A 24,104-nucleotide genomic window follows, 5' to 3' on the forward strand; every position below is an offset into this window, starting at 1 on the left:
ATCCTTGGACTGCAAGGAGATCAAACCAGTCAGTCCTAAAGGAAATCAACCCTGAATATTCATTCACTGGAAGGACTGATGTTAAAGCTGAAGCTCCAATACTTTGGCCACCTGATGTAAACAGGAAAACTCCTTGGAAAAGATCCTGATGCTGGGAAAGATTGAAAGCAAAAGGAGAAGGGTGGTAGACGATGAGATGGTTAGATAGCATCACCAACACAATAGGACAAAAATTTGAGCAAACTCCAGGAGACAGTGGAGGATAGGGGAGCCTGGTGTGCTGTAGTCCACGGGATTGCAGAGTCAGATATGACTTGGTGAGTGAACAACAACAACAATACCTCACAGGACTGTGAGAGGTTTAAAAATGCAATCCACCCCAACAAAGGACACCACTTGGTAGGTAAGTAGTCAAGTATAATAAAAATTAAAGGTGCTTAGCACGATACCTGGAACATGACAAGCACTGAAAAGTTAGAGCTGGTGTTCTTTCTTCACAAGGTTCCAAATCAGATTTTCACAGCCCATTTCAGCCAGAGATATCGCTCTTCTTTGAATTTCTAAAGGATGTTGAAGCTTCTCTTATATTCCTTTCCAATTTGTATGTAATTTGTGCACATAATGTTTTCTCTTCTCTTCAAAAGATAGGAGGTAAGAGCCTATTAGGTGCCAAGCACTACCAAACAACCATGCATTCAGCATCGCATTCCAACCTCACACCGAGCTAGACTCCACTGTTTCGTGCCGTTGTACAGATGGGGAAAATCAGGCCCAGGGAAGTTAAAGAACTTCCGAGGGCGTGCAGCAAGCAAGCATTGAGGCGAGGACTCAATTCCAGGCCACTCGTTCGGCAGCCTGGGCTTGTCACTGTTTGTTGCCATAAATGCTAGATTATAACCCTCCCAAACAAAGATTTAGGTACTAACTACTACCTACCTCCACTATGGGGCACAGCGATGTCCCATACCAGGGGCTCTATAAATATTTTAGAAAGAACAGGCAGAAAGAAGAGGAAAGTTTCCACAGTTACACAGTCACAAGTCTCCTCTGACAACATGCACCCAAAATCTGCACAGCAGGGCTCCTTCGTGGACTGGCCGAGACCCAGAAAACCCATCCCATCTTTCTGCAGCCCAGAGAACATGGGGCGGGCAAAGTGGATATTTTGCCAATAATAACAATGATGATAATTACAGTAATGATCATAGCCAACATTCATGGGGTGCTTCCGCTATGCTGCACACTGTTATCCATGCCTCCCATAAATGCACACATTTAATAACCTCAGCAACTCTCAGAAGTGGGTGCTCTTATCAGTCCCATTTTACGCCTGAGGAAACTTTCAATTTAAATAGAATTTTTGGAGCTTCCAAGAATTTCAAAGTTATTTAATTTTCCCGTACACTTATAATTTAGAGAGAGGCAGATGGCACACTTTCGGAAAAGCACACATACAAATATAGACATACTCATATACACGTAGATCTTACCATAATACAGATGGACAAACTGATACTTAATGAGATAAAGGTTACAGTAAATTCATCTGAGGAGCTGAGCTGAGGCCAAAACTTAAATAATTCATTGGCACTATTTGCAATAGCCAAAAAGTAAAAACAACCCAAACATCCATCAAATAATGGATGGATAAATAAAATGTGGCATTTGTGTTATTACTGTTCAGTCGCTAAGTTGTGTCCAACTCTTTGTGACCCCATGGACTGCAGCACGCCAGGCTCCCCTGTTCTTCATTGTTTCCTGGAGTTTGCTCAAATTCATGTCCATTGAGTCAGTGATGCTACCTAATCATCTCATCCTCTGCCACCTCCTTCTCCTTTTGCCTTCAATCTTTCCATCCAATCTGCCTTAAAGCATCAGAGTCTTTTCCAATGAGTCAGCTCTTTGCATCTGGTGGCCAAAGTATCGGAGCTTTGGTTTCAGCAACAGTCCTTCCAATGCATATCCGAACAATATTATTTGGCATGAAAAGGAATAAAATTCTGACACATGCCACAGTGTGAGTGAATCTTGAAAACAGGATGCTAAGTGAAATATGCTCGGCACAAAAGGTCATGTGTTTTAGGTTTCTATTTATAGGAAGTGATCAGAAAAAGCAAATCCATAGAGACAGAAAGCAGACAGATGTTTGCCATGAGCTGAGAGGGAGGTAAGGTGAGTGTCTACTTAATGGAGCACAGAGTATCTTTTCAAGTTGGATTAGAAAGTTCTGGAACTAGACAGTGGTGATGATTACACAACACTGTCAATGTACTTAATACCACTAAATTGCACACTTTTAAATGGTTGAAATAATAAACTGTGGGCTATGTATATTTTATTGTAATAAAAAATGATTTAATGCCTTTCTCATTGTACCTGGGTAAAATCCAGATTGTTTATCTTGGTTTACAAGAACCTTCCAAATCTAGCCTCTCTACCTTACACACTCTTGTTCTCTCTCAACTCCCACTACTTACTTTTCCCATCACACCCAGACCTGGAGTGTGGCTGTTCCCCGCCGAGCCATGCGTCACCCTGCCGCGTCTTTCATCCTTAAGGAAGCCCTGCCCAGAGCTCCCCCTTCCCCTACACACTTTCTGTGCAAAGAGAAGAGCCACTTGTCCTTCAAGACTCAGCTCAAGCACAGCCTCCTGGGATGTCTGCCACTGAGCTCCTCAGAGAAGTGTCCCCTGTCGACACTTTTACATACCCTGCAGGTACGACTATCATGGTACTCATCACAGAGTATATTACTCATCATAATGTACGGTTTCAGACAAGAATGGAGCACTTAGTGCTGGTTAAAAATATAGGCTTTGGAGTTACCAGACCACCATTCATATCATAACTCTACCTGCTGTGTGAAAGGGAAAAAATGTTAGTTGCTCAGTCATGTCCAACTCTTTGTGACTCTGAGGACTGTAGCCTGCCTGGTTCCTTTGTCCATGGGATTACCTGGGCAAGAATACTGGAGTGGGTAGCCATTCCCTTATCCAGGGGATCTTCCCAACCCAGGGATCAAACCCAGGTCTCCTGCACTGGCAGGTAGATGCTTAACCATCTGAGCCACCATTATTTAACCACTTTGTGCCTCAGTCACTTCATTGGTAAAAAGAGGGCTAATAATAATGTTTGATGTGAGGATTAAATGCAGAAATACATAGACAACTTTGAGAACAACATCTTGTCCCTCCCAAGCACCCAGTAAACATTAGTGTCATTATTACCCCCTTCGTCATCCTCTTCCTTCTGCCCAGCACAGGACCTGCACACACATGCCCAAGAAAGGTACACATTAAAGGAAGTTAATGATCCAACTGCTTTGTTCCTCTCACTTTACTGATGGGGAAAATGGGGCTCAAACATGAAAGTGATTTGTCAGTCACGCAACCAGATGGAGGCAGAAAGGGAAGGACTTCCTGTGTCAAATCCTCACTAGGACATGGCGGGGCAACATTCCATCATGTTTTCTTGGACATGGGCCATCCACCTTACAAACCCAATCATGCAGCCCAAGTAAAACTGACCAACGACAAAGAAGACAGAGGTAGGCTCAGCTGCCACCTCTCAACACTTAACGACTTTCTCTGCTTCATAACAAGAGCTTGAAATATCAGCAGGCAAGCTTTAAAGAGAAAAAATAACGCAGAATTTAACTGAGGGTCTGTGAGCCAGTCAGTGGGGCTCCCTCTCCTGGGGAGGATGATGCACGAGCTGTCGGAGATAAGACTTCGGTCGTGCATATGTAAGCGGAGCACAGAGAATAGCGGGCACTCAGGGAGTCCCTTCTGCCACCACCAAATGGGAAACCTCATAGATCAAACCACAGAATAAATGAGGACATTAAGCCTTCAGAAACCCTGGGATTTGTATTTGATATGCCAAGATTCCTACTTAAACTAGCCCCTCCCTAAATGATTTTTGTTGTTGCTTTCAAAAGAAGTCACTCTTTGGTCCTAAAAGTCTTCAGTGGGAGAGACTTTGGGCCATAGTTTTAAAAACTCACAGCGATATTTATGGAATCCTTAGCACATATGTGCCAAGTACTTAACACAGGGCTTCACTTATATGAACCCACTTAATCTTTATAAAAATCCTATAAGGTACAAACTATTATCAGCCCTGTTACACAGATGTTATGTGAACCAACAAGATGACATGCTAGGAGGTAGTGGATTTGGTGGTTAAACTCAGGAATCTGAGTCCAGTTGAAGGAATGTAGTCATACAAACAAGGCTGTTGTCTTGCGGTGTCCTTGAGAGACTAAAGAGAAGCAGAATGGGAAGTTCTAACATCCACAGTGGCTCCTGACACCAATGGAATGCCTGAAGGTACGAGCCATCTTATCCCCCGAACTTGTAAGAGGCGGCTGCAAGAGCCCTCTGAGGAGCTGGCTGAAGAGTTAATAGCTATTTGATGGACACCCACTACTATATTACAAACGGTTGGGAGCTAAATAAATGCAAATGAAGCCACAGGGGCAGAAAACCAGCCTTCCCAAGTGTATCCTGCCTGCATTGAAATGCCCTGGTTCTATCCCTGAACTTAATATTTCATGCAAAAGGCAACACTGAGATTACCACTCCAAGGAACCCAGGGGAGGACAATCAGGATGACAAATGGAACCCTCCCCCTTGTATCTCAGAAATGCCAAGAGGTGTGGGTGATGGGCTGAAATCCCTAAACAAACCAGAGGAGTGAGCCTGCGACTGAAGCTGATTAATGGACAGAGGGGCCCAGGCCTCACCTTTATTTACATTGCTTGGAGCACATAAACTCCAAGAAAATTTAGTGTTTTAATTTGGGCATCTGGCTTGTGCTTTTCTTTTTCTTTTTTTCTTAAATCATTCTTGTCTACACACACTGGAAAATAAGACTGAACTGCAGACCCCACACTAGAGGGCTCCTCCGTTTCCCACTTGCCTGGTTCATTCAGATGGTGAGTCCTGCCAGGGCACAGACAGGAAGTGTTTCTGGTGCATAAAGGGTTTTTCTGGGAGCTGCAGCATGGATTGTGCATTAGTGTGGACACTGCATGAGGAGACGGTGGGATCACGGGGCCAGGTCCTGGACAGGAGGACACCACCACCAGTCTAGCCTGGGCTCTGCTACAAAGTGCTATGTGGCCTCCGTCAGCTCACTGTGCTTTCTGGTCTCCCTTTGTCCAACTGCAAAACAAAGCCCAGGTGAGGTCTTCAACTTCCCTTCCAATACAGCAGACACATTCTGTGATTCCATAACCCACAAGAGGGCTTTCTCTGGTACGACCACCTTCTCTCCATCCCAGGTTTCAAGTCTCTCTCCTAAACAGGGCTACAACAGAGTCACAGGTTTATATTATCTCTGCTTAAGCCAGGAGAGACAATAGTCCCCAAATTAAACAATCTATGCTATTCTTTAAGGTGGATCTGATTTTCTTCGGGATACTGTTGAAGGTCATGAGGTGTGGAAACTCAGAAACAGGAGGACCTTCAGCCAGGTCTCCTCCAACGGGCTCATTGTGACTGAGCCAGTGCCCCAGCTCCTGCACAGCTTTCTAGAACGCCTCTCTCAAGTCATGGCAATGGAGGTGGGAGTGCTGGACCCTGGTCTTTGCTCAGATAGTCAGCATTACAAATCAGGGTGGAGGCTGGAGCTTCCCTTTCTGTTACTCCTTAGTCTCAGGTACAGTCAGGGTTAGCGTCGAGTCCTCTTGGTCATCTGTTGGGTCTTTCCCCCATTGCTCTCTCCTCTTCGGGCTTCCAGCAAAAGGTGGGCACCTTACACATCCTAGTATTCCAGTGCCCAGCACCAGGCTTCATCAATCAGAAAATGTGCCTAGCGGATACTAACTTTGCGAACAAAGCACAGCTCAGACCCACCCCGGTACGTGCTGGGAGGTCATATACCTACGCACGTTTACTGCACGCAATTACGACCTATACATTTCTGGAGGGCATGGCAAGTACCAAATGGTGTGCTCGGCTCTCCGATGCACCCTCTCCTGTGATCTTGAAGCTCTGGGGTGTTGAGGTTAGTGTTATCCCCAGGAGCAAACTGAGGGCTAGACTGTAAAGCAGCTTGCCCACCACACACAGCTAATACGTGTTAGAAGAATAGGATATGCATCCAGGAGATAGACTAGAGATTTCTGTCCCATGCTGTAAACTCTGAACTTACCTGTGTCTGCATCTTGGTTTGTTTAAACAAGTCATTACAATGAAAGCCAGTGAGACCCTTTCCTAGTCATTACTCTCTCTCAACTATCTCTGCGAATACCCAGATGACAGCATACTGTTGCGGCTAAACTTGTCTTCAATGGTCCATCTGAATGCAAAACACAAGAAAGGGATCACATTTGGTGTTCCGCCTATTTTTCCTCTGGAACTCTTTTTTTTTTTTCCTTGGCATGCTATTATCTTAGTTCCCCCAACCGAGGATCCAACCCGGGTCCCCCTGAAGTGGAGTGGAGAGTCTTAACCACCGGACCTCAAAGGAGGTCCCTTCTCTGGAACTTCTAAACCCAGTGTGGGAGTAACTTTTCCAACAGGCCTGGCAGATGGTCATCTAGGCTCTAGTGATGACCACGTCCCTCTGGACAGCTCTCATCCCTAGCTAGGTTAAACTTGACTCTCTCAAATGTTCCTTCGTAAGTCCCAGGTGACCCACCAGCTAAATATTAACTAACACAAAAGAAATGAACACCATTGACGGGGTCTTCCAGGTGATTTTAATTGCAGGTAATAAACCACTGTTAAAAGGAAGGTTTATAATAAGAGGATGCCTACTAGTTTAGGGTGTTTGCAGTGAAACAGTGAAATGATTTTGTAAATGCCATCTTCTCTAATAAACCTGAATGCTGCTGGAGAGATTAGGCCATTATCCAGTGCTGGCATAAATGAGAAAATGATATGATGGATCACATGCTTGAGGGGTTTTAGGAATTAGATGGAGATGGGGCAGGATGACGCTAGTTAGCGATGGCAGTTGGCCAATCAAATCATATTGCCTGAAATCTAGTTTAGGGCCAGTTCTGTTATTCTGACTGTAACTGGTACTCTCCAATATTCATACCAGGAAGTCACTGGAGAAATGTTTGTCTAAATAAAGAAGAGTTTTCTTAAAGCCTAGGGCCCAAATCATAGATTTATCTGTTTGTGTCACAGTTAGGCAGAGTTTGAGGAATGGAAGAATACCTTAAAATCAGAAGACTCAAAGGCTTGGGGCATAATTTTTCAAGACACGTATCAAAAACACCTAACTGCACATAGCATTGCTGAGAATGGCCTTGCACAGGGCTGAACACACATGTCCAGCAGATGCATTCTATCGCCACAGTTCTCAAGCTGTGGGCCACAGAGACTCTGGGTGGCCAGAGAGAGTGACTTACAGGAAGTCCCAAATCCACATGTCTCCAGTGTGCTGCCTGTGGACAGAATGAATCATTTTTATTATATACATGTACCATTATCTTTCAAATACATGCAGATGCAGAAGAGGCAGCCACTTGATAATGCTACTGAATTCAATGCATTCTTTTGCATTTATGTATTTTCTCAGAGAGATAGACAAAAAATACAACTACTAATATGTAGGGGCCAGAATTCATTGAAAATGCCCCACCGCTCTCGCTCTCTCTCCGGCATTAAAAAGAATCTATGTGAAAACTGGGAAGGAACCATTGCACCACTGGGAATATGGAGGACAAAACATTAAATCCAGATGTAAACTGAATAGCCATCTTGGCTAAAGTTTAAACCACTGAAAACTGGCCCCTGGATAATGTTAGCAGCACGCATGTTCACGAGAGAAGTGATGATTTCGTTGGTATTAGTTTGAGGTACATTATCTGTTTTCTCTGAATAACACCCACTACCTCAGCCTGCCAGCCTTTGTGAGTTACGACTTTCAGTCCTTAACCCTCCCTGTTCATTTATGTTGCAAATATCCCTATGATTTCTCATATGAACCACTTATGAATTCTGACCATGACCTCAAATACAAGTCTAGGTACACGTGTGTTTAAAGGGCTGGAAAGCATACTCAGCAGGGCATCATGGGAAGCCTAGCTCCTTCCAGGAGAAAGACCCCTAAGAAACACAGGAATATTAAGAGAAAGACCTAGGATCTGGAAAAAAAAATACAATCTTGAACCTTTAGGGGAGAGAAATCGACTGAAGAAAGGAAGAGAATTTCATTCAAAGGGAGGAGAATTCAGAGTTCAATAGCTATTAATAATGAAGAGTTCTATCTGTTGAACCCCGAAGTCCACCCAGCTTCATGCCAGGTACACTATGTGTTATTCCACTAACTCAGGGAGTAATTTCCTCCCAGGAAAAAACACACTGGGCAATGTCTAAAGACTTTTTTGTTATCACGCTATAGGGGTACTACCAGCATCTAGTGATGGAGACCAGTGCGTGTGTGTTCAGTCACCCAGTCATGTCCAACTCTCTGTGACTCTATGGACTGTAGCCTGCCTGTCCATAGGATTTTCTCAGCAAGAATACTGGAGTGGGTTAGCATTTCCTCCTCTAGGGGATCTTCCCGACCCAGGGATCGAACCCACATCCCCTGCATTGCAAGTGGATTCTTTCACCACTGAGCCACCAGGGAAGCCTGAGACTGGGGATGCTGACAAATCAACCCACACAGCAAAGAATTTTCTGGCTCAGAATGTCAACAGTGCTGAGAAACTCTGCACTAAACTATCCTAATCGCTCCCTAAAGGAGAAAGTATCAGCCTCTTGTCACAGAGGTGGAAACTGAGAGCTGTAATGTCCCGCAATCTGTTATATCTCCAGGACTTGGATCAGACCTGTTTCACCCCTTTAAGCCCATTGGGGCTTCCCAGGAAGCGCTAGTGGTAAGGATCTGCCTGCCAATGCAGGAGACATAAGAGACTCAGGTGTGAGCCCTGGGCTGGGAAGATCCCCTGGAGAAGGAAATGGCAATCCACTCCAGTATTCTTGCCTGGAAAATCCCATGGACAGAATCCCATGGTGGACTACAGCCCACGGGGTTGCAAAGAGTGGGGCATGACTGAAGTGACTTAGCACAGCAATCTGCTATATTATACTAAAGATGGAAATGATCTCATTTCATAAATAAGGAAACTGAGGCTCAGATGTCAAGTGTCTTGCCCTGTATCTCACTCTTAACTGGTGGTTCTTTGTCTCTTCATAGGTCTTTTAAGGTCTGTGATGATGACTAAACACAAGTGACTTCACCTCTAACCACGAAGCTGCTAACAAATGTTTCTTTCTCTTGTCCATTAACTGTTACACCCCTAGTAATTAACTTTTTGTTTCTGCTCCTTTAACACTGTAATCTAGTGGTTTTATTGCTCACATCTAACTTGCTCGCTTAATCAATCATTATTAAGTTCCTTCTGTATGCTAAGCACTGTAAAGGTGCTGGATATAAACGGGTCAGAAGGCAAATGGAAGAGAACTACAAGTCCAAGGGGTTGACAAACTAGAGCCCAAAGGGTGCCTGCTTTTGTAAATAAAGTTTTATTGAAACACAGCCACACCCTTTAATTTGCCTATTATCTATGACTGCTTTCACATTACAGCAGCAGGTCTGAGGAATTATAATAGATACCGTTTATTCCATAAAGACTATAATATTTACTATCTGGCCCTTGACAGAAAAAGCTTGCTAGCTCCTATCCTGGATATTGTCACTTTGCTTATTTAACTTACATGCAGAATGCATCATATGAAATGCTGGACTGGATGAGTCACAAACTGGAATCAAGATTGCTGGGAGAAATGTCAACAACCTCAGATATGCAGATGATACCATTCTAATGGCAGAAAGTGAAGAGGAACTAAAGAGCCTCTCAATGAGTGTGAAAAAGGAGAGTGAAAAAGCTGGCTTAAAATTCAACGTTCAAAAACTAAGATCATGGCATCTGGTCCTATCACTCATGGCAAGTAGAAGGCGAAAAAGTAGAAGCAGTGATAAATTTTCTTTTCTTGGGCTCCAAAATCACTGAGGCTGGTGACTGCAGCCATGAAATTGGAAGACGCTTGCTTCTTGGAAGGAAAGCTATGACAAACTTAGACAATGTATTAAAAAAGCAAAAACATCACTTTGCAAAGGTCTGCATAGCCTAAACTATGGTTTTTCCAGTGGTCATATACGGATGTGAGAGTTGGACAATAGAAAAGACTGAGCACCTAAGAATTGATGCTTTCAAATTGTGGTGCTGGAGAGGACTCTTGGGAGTCTCCTGGATTGCAAGATCAAACCAGTCAATCCTAGAGGAAATCAACCCTGAATGTTCACTGGAAGGACTGATGCTGAAGCTGAAGCTCCAATACTTTGGCCACCTGATGTGAAGAGCCAACTCATCTGAAAGGACTCTGATAATGGGAAAGACTGAGGACAAAAGGAGAAGAGAGTGACAGAGGATGAGATGGTTGGATAGCATCACTGACTCAATGGATGTGAACTTGAGCAAACTCCGAGAGATAGTGGAGGATAGAGCCTGGCGTGCTGCAGTCCATGGGATCTTAAAAGAGTCAGTTAGACTCAACTTATCAACTGAACAGCAACAACAATCCTAGCTCCATCATTCAAGCCACAAGAGCAGGCAATGAAGTGAACTCCGAGCAGAATCAGGAAGTGCTTTCTTTCATGTCCTGTGCAATATTATCTCTTGGCAGAGGTGGGAATCCTAAGTGTTTAATGCTAATACAAATCTAAAACTTAAAAAGTACCAAAACATTTTGATCCTTAAAAATACTTTCTGCTTTTCTAGAGCCTACTATAAATAGATCTTTAAATGAAGTTCAAATGTATATTATTTCCATTTTGCTGTCAGACGTTTGGGAAGCCTTTAGTGACTGTTCCTCATCACATTGAAATGAAACAGAGATCAGACTCCCAGCCATTGCATTAGCTGCTTAGGTGTCAGTTAACCACAATGGGCTGTCTGCTGAGCTTCAGAGGCTCCGGGCTGATCTTCCCCTCGGGTGCACAGCAAAAGACCCCATTCTAATTTTCCCTGAGTTTTCTGCCACACTGTTGGACTTTGGTCTGTGGATGAAATTCCACTGATCTGAGTACAAGGTCTGGACATGAACTTGGAGCAGCAGGAGGTTCCCCCAACTACTCAGGCAGTTACAGCCACAGCAGAAGTGAGAACATGCACCTACACAACCAGCAGGTGGAGAATTCAAGCCAACATGCCTTGGTTATTGTTCATTCAAAGACTCTGATAAAAGAGACCCTGAAGGTTTCATAGCGTCTCCCTGAAGGGACAGTGAAGAGAAAGAAATTAGGCAGATTTACTGTGATGGCTCTATCCTGCCCCCAACACTCAGAGAGAACATACACCCACATGCTAAGGCCTCACAGATGTGCTTCCCATATTCAGAAATCCTAAATGGTAGTGGTATCAGGTGCAACAAATTGTCCTCAATGTGGGAGTCATTCCCCGATCCAATTGATTAAGACAAATAGGAAATTCCCCTGGTGCAAACCTGCTCTGGTTTACAGGTCCCTAACTGCATTAAGGGAGGCTGTGTGCTGTGCCTAGTCCCTCAGTTGTGTCCAACTCTTTGCAACTCCATGGACTGTAGCCTGCCAGGCTCCTCTGTCCATGGGGATTCTCCAGGCAAGAATACTGGAGTCGGTTGCTATGCCCTCCTCCAAGGGATCTTCCAGACACAGGGATTGAACCCAGGTCTCCCACACTGCAGGCGGATTGTTTACTGTTGAGCCACCAGGGAAGCCTTAAAGGGAGGCTAGAAGAAGAGATGGCACCCCACTCCAATACTCTTGCCTGTAAAGTCCCATGGACGGAGGAGCCTAGCAGTCTGCAGTCCATGGGGTCGCTAGGAGTCGGACTCGACTGAGCGACTTCACTTTCACTTTTATGCACTGGAGAAGGAAATGGCAACCCACTCCAGTGTTCTTGCCTGGAGAATCCCAGGGACGGGGGAGCCTGGTGGGCTGCTGTCTGTGGGGTCGCACAGAATCTGACACGACCAAAGTGACTTAGCAGCAGCAGCAGCAGAAGAGAAAGTCTAAGCTAAGGCATGAATAAGATAGGTCATTAAAAGAGAAATCAAATGATTGTAAATCCCCACAGAGATGATGAAAGAACTTAATGTAAAAAAAAAATAGGACTAAATCTGTAAAACTGATTGTCCTTTCACCATGGAAAGACACTGGACATGGGAGCTCAGAGTACTAGAGCACGGTCTTGGGGTGATGGTGTCACTATCCAGACCTTAAAAGACAGAGGGCCCATGCTCAAGCGGGAGTGGCCAGGACTTCCCTCATGATCCAGTTGGTTAAGAATCTGCCTGTCAATGCAGGGGACATGGGTTCAATCCCTGGTCTGGGAAGATCCCACGTGCCACAGGGCAACTAAGCCTGTGAGTTGCAACCACTGAAGCCCACATGCCCTAGAGCCCGTGCTGTGCAACGAGAACCCACCACAGTGAGAAGCCGGTGCACGACAACCAGAGAGTACTCCCTGCTCGCCGTAACTAGAGAAAATCTGCACGTAGCAATGAAGACCCAGCACAATCGAAAACAAATAAATATTTTTAAAAGGGAGATAAAGGTCAAGGCAAGGTCAGATCTCACCCCACCAAAAGTTCTGCAGCCGCCCTCTGCCCCCATTGTGCAGTCACAGTGGGATCTTACAGTGGGAGAAACAGGAGAATTTGGTTCAATGACCAACTCAACAATCTTGAACAAATCAGCTTAAATTACTATGCCTCAGTTTCCTTATTTGAGAACAAGATTGCTGTGTCTACCTCAATTCCATCCTATGGGCCAGCGGGTAGGATCCACAGAGACACTGCCTATGCAAGTCTTTGTATGCTGCAAAGATCTGGGTAAACTCTAGTGCTTCCCTAGCAACTCCTGGGTGCAAAGGAAGAAGACTTGGTGAAGGCCGCAGAAGCCTGGAAAAACGATTCTGAGCCTTGGCTTTAGACACAAAGTAATAACACTGAAAGTGTTGAAGGATGGGTTTTGAGTTATCCCATGGTGGAACGAGGGCTTCCGGTGGCTCAGTAGTAAACAGTCTGCCTGTAATGCAGGACACTCGGGAGACCAGAGGTTTGAGCCCCAGGTTGGGAAGATCCCCTGGAGGAGGAAATGGCCACCTGCCTCAGTATTCTTGCCTGGATGACCCCAGGGACAGAGAAGCCCAGCAGGCTACAGTCCACGGGATCACAGGGTCAGACACAACTGAGCAAGTAGAGCACGTACGCATGGTGGGATCAACCCATGTGTTAACCAGCTGAGTTTTAATAAGGTTCTGTTCTATTGGTCCACACTGTTCTACTGATCCACACTGTAGAAAAGCCAACCAGGAATTATGCTCCTTCTTCAGAGGGCATCTATTAAGACTTAAACATGCCTCCTTGCAGGGCTACCTGGTACCAAGTCAAACTGTGAACAGAACAATCAGAGCATGTCTGCTAGCCAACAGGCTGACAGTCTCCACAAAATGGCCTTTCTGTTGATTCTCAAATCTAAGATGTGTCAAAAGGTAGTCCCTTTTTTTCTCTCGCTTCATATAGTAAACCTTGTAGGAACAGGCAACGCAATCCACTTGATGAATGTGTTAATTAAGATAATCAATACACATATAATCACAGGTCAGTTCTCCTCAGCCATCATTCATCAAGCTCTATGGTACCACAATTGCACTATCTAGGGTCAGTATCAAATTTCTAAATTTCATACCTTACTATCTTCAGGAAATAGTGAGTACAGAATTTCAAATGGCAAAAATGATGGGAAAAGTGTAACCTAAATCCCACTGTGTTCCAAATTGCACTAACTGAATTAAAGACACCATCCTCAGTGGTTTTAAAAAAATTCAACCTAATCAAGGAAAGTGAGCTACGCTGCAGCTGACAAGAAGCCCCAGTCTTGACCAGGAAGATAATACAGGGGGTGAGCAGAGCTTCACCTGCATTAAAATTCATATTGTTTCTTTGGAGGAAAAAAACAACTATTATTCAAGATCTAAACCCTGTGTCATTCACATCTTCCTTCTTTGGGGGAGAAAGTCTCAGCCAGGAGCTATTCTCTGCAGGATCCAATCCCAACCTACCCCCAAAGTTGCACTTTTTAATAATCTCTCATGGTCAGTTTAACCTTAGTAGAGAAATCAATGTGTTTTCCCAGCATGCTTTTATTACATATTGCCACTGTCATGTACATCTGTGAAGCCTTCTCTATTTGTCACTCCATCATCTATTTTCCCATTACACCTGTCTAGACCTTTATTATAAAATGTAATTATATTTCCATGTCAGTCACACCTACTAGACTACGAGCACCAGGATAGCTTGCTCCATATCTTATTAAATCTCTGGTCCTTGAACCTATGTACCTAATCTCTCAAAACAGATGGAGACGGAGAGAAGAGAGGGGGGAAAGAAGAAAAGGAAAAAGAAGAAGGGGAGTGGGTAAGTAGCTCTGCAGGCAAAAAAGACGAAACCATACTCCTGGCATTTCCTTGTGCTGCTTGCCTGGTATCTCGATATTTTATTGTAGAGAATCGGGTGGGCTCCAGGGTCAGCTGAACCTGTGTTTCTATCCCGCAGATGGCCACGGTCTAGAGCGTGGAAAAACAATGAAACAGTTCTGAGCCTCAGTTTGTTCATTTGTAGAATGGAGATGAGAACATTATCCAACTCACTGTGATAGGGAAGTAGATGAAACAGTGTTATCAATCACACTGCACAGAGCCTGGGAGTCAGGAAAAGAGCCTCAAAGGTGCTGGCTATTGCTGTCACTGTGCTCTTGGATGACCTCCAAGGTCTCTGCAGCTCCCCAGTTCTGCTCCTGGAACATCCGTTTTCCTCAAAATGAGTCAAGCCCCTGTTAAGAAGCTCCAGGGTCCACTGTCCCCTTTCCCAGACAGTTCAGTCCTCTCTGTGACTCTCTGCAGCCCAAGCCCAGCAGCCAGGCAGAGAGAAGGAAGATTCTTACATTTGAACACGGCTCTGCCACTAAGCTGCCCTGTTACCTCTGGCCAGATACCTTGCTACAGACTCCCTAGCAGTGACAAAGCATATTTTGTTCTGTGGAGCTCTAAGGATTTATGATGAACGACTTAGTGTCTGACGTGCAAATCCTAACTACAACTGCCATGATGCCAGCTTTAGAACAAAAATGATTTCTTGGGCAGGAATGGGAAAAACTATGTAAAGTTGAACAACATTCTAGCTGGGACAGCAGGCAATCTCTGGAGTCACATTTACTTGGGTTCATCTCCTGGTTCTGCCACTTGCTAGCTTGGTGACCCTGGGAAAGTCACGTAACCTTTCTGGGCCTCAACTTTCTCACGTGTAAGGTGGCAAACCCAGTACTTACCACGGAAGGTAGTTTAAAGGATGAATTGAGAGAATACAGAAAAAGGGTTTAGAACATGTTAGTGTTGACATGTGTCAAATAAAGACTCAATTAAAACCATGTGTCATTAAACCTAGACAGCATATTAAAAAGCAGAGACATCCCTTTGCTGATAATGGTCTGTATCGTCAAAGCTATGGTTTTTCCAGTAGTCATGTGTAGATGTGAGAGTTGGACCCTAAAGAAGGATGAGCACCGAAGAATGGGTGCTTTCAAACTGTAGCGCTGGAGAAGACTCTTGAGAGTTCCTTGGACTGCAAGGAGATCAAATCAGTCAATCTTAAAGGAAATCAATCCTGAATATTCATTAGAAGGACTGATGCTGAAGCTCCAATACTTTGGCCACCTGATGTGAAGAGCTGACTCACTGGAAAAGACCCTGATGCTGGGAAAGACTGAAGGCAAAAGGACAAGAGGGCAGCAGAGGATGAGATGGTTAGACAGCATCACTGACTCAATGGACATGAATTTGAGCAAACTCTGGGAGATAGTGAAGGACAGGGGGCCCTGGAGTGCTTCAGTCCATGGGGACACAAAGAGTTGGACATGACTGAGCACCTGAACAACAACAATCATTAAACCAATGAGCTTCATGTAAAACCATGACAAAGTCTGCACATGCTATAATTCAGTAATTGAGGATTTATTCATTCATTCGTTCATTCAGTAATCATTTACTGAGCTCTTGCTGTGTGCCAGGCACTGTTCTAGGTGCTGCAAAAGGAGCAGAAAACAAAGCAGATGAAACTCTCTGCTCTTACAGAGTTACCGTTCTAAGATTCACAGCTGGGGTATCCTTTAGTCTGTGGCATAAAAAACGGTTTTCAGCCAGGGATGATGCGGCCCCCAGTGGATATCTGGCAACATCTGGAGACACTGTGCATTGTCACAATTGTGTAGAAGGTCTACTGACATCTGGTGGGCAGAGGACAAGGATGCTGCTAAATACCCTGCAGGCACACAATGTCCCTCCAACAAAGGATTATCCTGGCCCAAATGAAAACAATGCCAAGACTGGGAAACCCTAGCATAAAGGAATCTGTGAGTAGTTATAAGTCTTTTGTGGGGCATGGTCCTGGGCCATTGGAGACCACTGAGGTCACTAGGAGAGAACCTAGGAAAGGGAAATGTATGGCTAGAAGGGAGAAAAACAGGACTGCAGGATGCCAGGCTTGCCTGGAACCATCCTTCCCAAGGCAGAAAGCATACAAAGTCTAGGGAGTAGGAGGCCCCACTCCCTGGGTAAAGTTGGTTCTTTCCATTGGTGACGAGTGACCCTTGGGTTGCTAACCTTGCGAGTAGGACCCAATTCTCTCTTTGGCAGTTAACCTCACACCTAAGGGAGAGGTATTTCTCTTACCACAAGATGAGACGCAGCTTTTATCTCCAGGTAGGGAAGATCCCCTGGAGGAGGAAATGGCAACCTACTCCAGTATTCTTGCTGGGATAATCCCATGGACAGAGGAGCCTGGCGGGCTACAGTCCATGGGGCTGCAAAGAGCCAGACACCACTTAGCGGCTGAGCATGAGCATGAAGATTTCACATAAGGACCCAGAAACTAACATCAGTTTAGGGAAACATAATAAAAAATGGACTACAAGATTGTAGTTTCTTCAATCTTCCTAACGAACAAGGCAAAAGATGTTTCTGGTTTAGAAGACAATACAGCTTTAAACAGCAAAGAGATTTGATGGGTTTGAATTCCTGGATCAGTCACTACCAGCCAAGTGACCCTGAGCATCAGAGTGGGATGAGTTTAAGAGAAAGGACTCCAGAGCCAGAGCTTGGTTACTTAATGGCCCTTTGACAAGTCATAGGTCATTTTTTGTGCCTCAGTTTTCTCATACATAAAACGGGTGCAAATTGTTGTTGCTTAGTCGCTCTACGTCACGTCAGACTCTTTGCAACCCCATGGATTATAGCCCAGAGGCCTCACTGTTCATGGCATTTCCCAGGCAAAAATACTGGAGTGGGTTGCCATTTCCGTCTCCAGGGGATCTTCCTGACCCAGGGATCAAACCCATGTCTCCTGCATTGGTGGCAAGTTCTTTACCACTGAGCCACCAGGGAAGCCCCAGATCCAGTGGTACCTGCCACATAAGTCATTACAAAAGTTAAGTGCATAAATTCAGAAAAGCATTTCCAACAGTGCCTGTCTCCAAGACTATGTCAAAGCTTGCTGTCCTCATCCCCATCGCAGTCAATGCTATGTGGTGGTAGACGGGTGACTTAACTTCTCTGAATCCCAGTCAGTTTCCTCTTTAGAAAAATGGGCATATTAGTTGTCACTTCACTGGGCTCCAGGCACAGTTATGCATGTGAGGCATCAGGAAAATACTTGACATGTTGTAAGTCTTTGTTGTTATTATTTATTGAAAAGTTTGACAAAGCACTGAAGCTAGTTCTCCTTTAGTTCTACATGACACTACCTGCCTTCATCGAAAAGAAGACTCCATGGCATCAGAACACCACGTGCCTTGAACACCCAGCGTCTTGTGATGTACCCAAGAGGTGAGCTCTGACAACTATAATGACGTGCCAAAGGTGAGTGTAAAGTATTAGCTCTGGACCCACCTTCCTTTAGAGGATACTATGTTCTTAATGATGCACGGTACTTCTTAATGATACACATCACATACTTCAATCTGTAGAGCTGAGACAATATTGGGAATGGAGGTTCTTTATGTCCCCTTTTCCTCCAGCGCTTGCTTTGGTGGAAGAGGAGAGGTTGGGGAAGCTGGGCAGGCGGCTCCCCCTCCCATTTCTCTCCATCCTCCCAGCCTGACTCCCCATCACAGAAGGTGCAGAGGCCTCAGGGGTGCTTTGCTTGCAGACCTGCCTGTAGCAGGCTCCATCTGAGCTCTCGTGCTAGGGTCTCAGTTCATCAGAGGGTAGAGGGGACAGGGGCTTTTCATAAGTGTGACCCAAAGGTCCAGCAAGGCCAAGTCAACAAAGACACTAAAACAAATTGAGAACCCACGATGTCCCACCACACAGAAGCCACCTGCTCTAACAGTTGTTCTTGCCAAACTCATTAAAACTATATTCAGCATCTTTCATGTTTCCAGCAGCTTAGGATTCCAAGGGAGAAGCAAGCATGTCTACAGCGCACAGCCTTGAGTCTGCCACCTAGATCTGAGGTGCATCAAACCAGCAAGGATGTTACAGATTCATTCAACCACATGGGGAGGAAGAAAAGATTCCTTTGCCTGGATTCCCTCCAGCTTCTTCATAGTCAAGATGGGCCTGGAAGGGGACCTTGAGGATGGTGACGTGGGCCAGCAGAATGCTAACCTGTCCTGAGCTGTCAGGTATCATCTGCCACGATAGATGGTCACTCTCTTGGGTTGGGAAGATCCCCTGGGGAAGGAAACAGTCACTCACTCCAATATTTTTGCCTGGGAAATCCCATGGACAGAGGAGCCTGGTGGGTTACAGTCTGTGGGGTCGCAAAGAGTTGGACACGACTGAGCACACACACGCACACGTGCTCCTGGCTTCAGAGAAGCTGTCTTTTCCTAAATGATTCCGCCTGGAGTTTCCCTGCCTGCATTTCAGATGACTAGGGCATTGCAATGACTGCCGGTGGTGGCACCCCTTGTTATCCCATGTGTTACTCACCCTAATATCCAGCCCAAACAGTATGGACTCATTTTCATTTACAAGATCACTTAAAAACCCATTCCTTGGCCTCAGCAGGCAGAACAAGTTCCACTCTTGCCTGATAGATGGCAGGGGGTAAGATGCCAAGCACTAATGCTCACATAAACCCATACTGGCAAAAGTCTGAAAAACACTGAGAAAGTCATGTGATTTCACTTGCCTTTGCTACATAACTCAGGAATAAATATAAATGAAATATGCAATGAATATGGCCAGGACCCCAGGCTCGACCTTCTGGGCCCCATATGACTTGCACGGTGAACCGGCAGCGTTCCAACGAGCATTCCCCACCTGCCAAGTCCATCTGCTATGAGCTCACTGGCAGCCAGGAAGTCACAAATTATAACCTACAGGATTCCTCAAAAGTGCCAGCAGTCTTGGGGAGTAGAGAGGGTGAAGGAATGGAGAAAACACGCCTTGTCTTACATGGGGAGGATGTGTGATTAGGCTCCTATTATAAAAATCAGATTGGCTCAGACTTAGATCAAAAAAGTTTTGAAAAACCTCAGTCAATCCTGAAATGCTGGAAGCATGAAATTAACCAGAACCAGAAACTTTACTTAAGGGGTCCTCCAAAGGCATTTTCCAAAGACAGTACAAAAATAGTAAATACTAGGCAATCAATAACTAATTTCATTCACACTGTACTGATCTGTACGTAATTTCTTGGTGACCACGCACGGTGATTTTCAGGAAGAATTTTGAAGTCCCATCTCATGACAGCTTACCAGATTAGGAAAAGACAGACAAGTCTCCTATAGCCCATGGATATGACTGGAAAAACCAAGGCATAGGTTCTGGATGAGCTCTGTAACTTAGGGGTGAGCCAAGAGAAGTCCCCAAGATTCCACTGCGCTTAGTCTCATCCTCTCTACCACATGAAAATTCTCTTGCTCAAAAAAGATAAAAGTCTACTTGAGAAAACAAGAGTACACAGAGGCAGAATGAAGTGGGAAGGGGTTGCCAAAAGACAGAACTCATTTTGCAAAGCAACAGTGTCTAGCGTCTCCGCAGACTATTCACACATTCAATTCAGTCCCAAGGTAATTTATGCTTCACCAATGGGTTTCCAGTATTATCATAATGCTAGACAAGAGCCATCAGACCTGAAGTAACAGTCTATTTTAATGCCTAGGGAGAAAAAAAAAATAAAACTTGCATCTATTTATGGAAATTTACAAAGGTGTAAGAAAATGACCCTTTGCCCCATCCTAATCTAACTGATGCAGTAGACAGTAAGCCCTCAACACCCACGAAGATGCTATGAACATTTCCACTTACTTAGGCATATAAATACAACTATTTCCTTAAAAAACACAAAAATCATGGCAGTAGGTATGCATCCTACTGAGCATAGGTATTTTATGTTATATACAGCTAAACACCTATTTGCATTGGGTACACTGGAGCTTAATTGTTTTATTCTATGCACAGCAAAGCAATCAATTGAATCTAATATTAGCCATTCATCAGATAAAACATTTTCAGAGAAACAAACTGCCATATTTTCCCCTCAAAGAACAGCAAGTATTTTAAACACATTTCCCAGAGATGTTACGCTGAGGAAAACAGCTTAGAAACGTTACTTTAAACAAATCCATTCTCTGGCTACCAACAACAAGACAAATTGGAACAAATGCTTGGCTCTGTTCTTTCCAAGCCTCCTTCTGTCCACCTGTCAAAGGCAGTCGTGACCTCACCAACCCAAGAGGCAGCTTTGGAGCCTTGAGAAGAGCCACCCTGCACGGATGCCCTGCGCTCCGCATGCCAGCATCCTCATTAGGGATTATCCGACTCACTTGAAGCTAGGAGAGAGAAGATGGGCTGGCTGCCAAGCGTACTTTCAACACAGATTCTGAAAGAAGATCCTGCAAAGTGTCGAAAGCCCAGATTTTCAGCAGTTCACTTTCCAGACTCCGTTACGTAGCAACCATGCCTGCTCACAGAGGGTACCAACCAAGGTAATATTTTGTTTAAATGACACACTGCATTAACTCTCTAGGAAAACCCAAGTTTTCTTCATCGACTTACCTACTATCAGATATCCTCACTGGAACAAAACATACACTGGTGGATTGGTGAGCTTGTTTAATTCATCAAAAATAAAATTTTAACAAAAGTATCTGGAAATGGATCAAACAGCTTTTCAGCAGGAAGAGCAAAAGATGACTCTTCCTTGTAACCATTTGTGCTAATATTATTAAAAGGACATTAACATGCATTTCATATGTGCATAATGCCCTCTAGTTAAAGATACCGTATACAGTTGCATGATAGAGGATGAGATGGATGGATGGCATCACTGACTCGATAGACATGAGTTTGAGCAACCTCCAGGAGTCGATGAAGGACAGGGAAGCCTGACACGCTGCAGTCCATGGGGTTGCAAAGAGTCAGACATGACTGAGTGACTGAACACTTGCATTTTGAAAGACACTCATTTCATTCAAACTTTTGATTTGAAAAGTGATAACTCAATAACAGTAAATACTCATGCGCTTTGAGCCCATTGACTTGCACCAACCCAGACAAAATTAGAACAGAAGACTGATTCGGAAGAACAGTCAGGAACCCTCAGGAACTGAGCTCCTGTGAGCCTTCCTAGAGGTATGTTACAAAGAAGCATAAGAAAGCCAATCAAAAAAAAAAAAAAAGAAAGAAAGCCAATCAACCACACTTTGAAATTAACCCAAGAAAGCCCAGCGTTTCCCTTTAGGAATAGGAGAGCACTAGCAGAAGACACTAGCAGACCACCTCTGCAGAAGGTTTCTGTTCCAGCAGAATGCTGCCACATGTCATGAGAACACAAAGCAAAACAAAATAAAAACAAACCCCAAAACACTCACAGAGGCTAAATAATGCAAAAGTGCTGTATGAAGAAATGGTTACTATATATAAGCAAATGATGCCCCACTGAATGCATATGGGGGTCTTGTTTTCTTTTCAACCATCACATCAGTTTAAATTGACATCAATTTAGAGGGCTATGTGGCCAACCATTAAGCTGAGTTAAAATCTTCAACATTTTATTTTCTGATTATAAAATCATTAAACTCTCCCAGTAAAGGTTTTGAAAAATACCAGTGGTACACAGAGGAAAAATCAAGACCATCCTTCATCCAGCCACCCACAGACAGCCCCTGGCCAGGGGAGGCACGCGTCTCAGAATATGAGGGAGCTGCCGGTTTTGTATGTTTTTAGGGATATCAAGAGATCCAAAAGCCATTTCCATTTCCACAGCCTTGTGCATTTTTGTAGGAAAAAAAGAAAGAGGAAACAGCCCCGGATTGCTCCACTGCAACAATTTAACCATCAGCTAAGTATCACAGTTTCCAAGTTGAGTGTGTAGATCATTGTGGCCCGACCTCCTAGCGTGCTCAGACTGCACTAGACCCAGGACTCAGATAAAAGCCACTTAACTTTTCTTTGGCTGAGAAAGGGGCGGACAGTGGGAAATAAACCAGCATTGTTCACTCTGCTTTACCGTGGCTTTTGATTCTCAGCAAAACGTCAGTTCTCTGCTATTTTTTAAGGCTGGAAGCATCCCTGCTGATAAAAAGTAAAGCCTGACCATGGAGTCTAACTTCTCTTTTTTGCCCAGGTGCCAGCAGAGAGCATCTTCCACACACAATGACATAACAAGGGACAAATGACAGAATAACCAGATATCCACCTTGAAAACTATGCAGCAAGCACCATTCTCACAACACCTTCCCACCATGACGTCATGCTACTTTGGTACCAAATTATTGCCCCAATTCCTAAGACTCTTGACAGACTCTGGAAGTACCAAGTTAAGATATGAGTTGAACATAAACTGCTAATGTTCAAGCTTAACATCTCACACCAGAAAAAAAAAAAAAAAAAGCATGCCTACTGCAGGAAGGTAAGGAAGAAACAGAAGCTGACAGAGAGAAGGCATTCCTATGAAACCAGACTCGCTCGCTCTCTCTCAACACTTAGAAGCCTTTGAAATAACAATAAAACCAGAAAATCCTTCTGGGCCACTGGTACCTCATATTTCATCAAGTGACATATTTACACAAGTGACCCTCCTAGACTGGATTTTTTTTTTTGGTCACATCCAGGATTTCAGCAGTTTAGTTTGCAATCAAATGATATTAATAATCAGTGACAACTTTTCTTAAAGGGCAATTAGACAAAAAAAGAAAAGGGAAAAAAATCCTGAAAATCCATTCTGCACTTCTAATTCACAGAAAACAAACAGTATGGATTTTTCTTTTTTTTTTTTTTCTTTTTGATGCTTCCTCCATCTTTTAACCCTTGTATGAGGGTTTCAGAGCTTCATCACTGTCAGTGTCAGCACAGACTGTCCTTTTTCCCCTTCTCCTAACTGCAAAGAGTCCCTTCAAGCAGCAGCTACCTGGAAACCCACCATCTACGACGCCTTCATTTCGCCAAGAGCCCATCACTCAGCCTTTGAGGTCTAAGCTTTCCCCCTGGAAAGTGCTCTCAGTGTTTATATTTGCTGGAAATTTAAACTCCCTGCTGAGCACAGCATCTACTGTTGCATTGATATAATTCCACTGCCTGCGCGATCTCAAAAGGGGAGAAAATAAAGTCCAGATGCAATCGAGACAAGGGATTTGGCATCCGTGGAGAAAAGTGCAAACCAGTCCAATCCTCTACCCCAAACGCGGCAGCAGAGCCTGGCGCTCCCTCTTGGGCAGTCGTTCCAAGGAAAGGAGCCTCTGGAACTGGGGGGAAGCTGTGGCATTCACCCCTACAAAGGCCCGGGCATGAAAAGTTTGCCCACGGAGCTGGGGGCTGTGTACCATCTAAAGGGCACTTTCTGCTGCCGAGGGGTACCCGCCGGCTGCGCCCAGCTTGCGCTGGCCAGGGCCGCCGTGACCGTGTGAACCCGTGCACGCTGCGCCCGGGTTTTCGTTAATGACAGCAGACTGCAACTCCCAGCGCGGGAGCAGTACTGGCCACCGCCGGGCGGAAAGGGTTACAAGCCACAAAGCAAGGCGGTTTCGCCGCGGGCGTGGGGGGCAACGAGTCCCCGGGCGCCTCCGGGTCCGGTCCGGGTCTGGCT

The sequence above is a fragment of the Bison bison genome, unplaced genomic scaffold, assembly GCF_000754665.1.
Source record: "Bison bison bison isolate TAMUID 2011002044 unplaced genomic scaffold, Bison_UMD1.0 scf7180017864289, whole genome shotgun sequence".
NCBI lineage: Eukaryota > Metazoa > Chordata > Mammalia > Artiodactyla > Bovidae > Bison > Bison bison.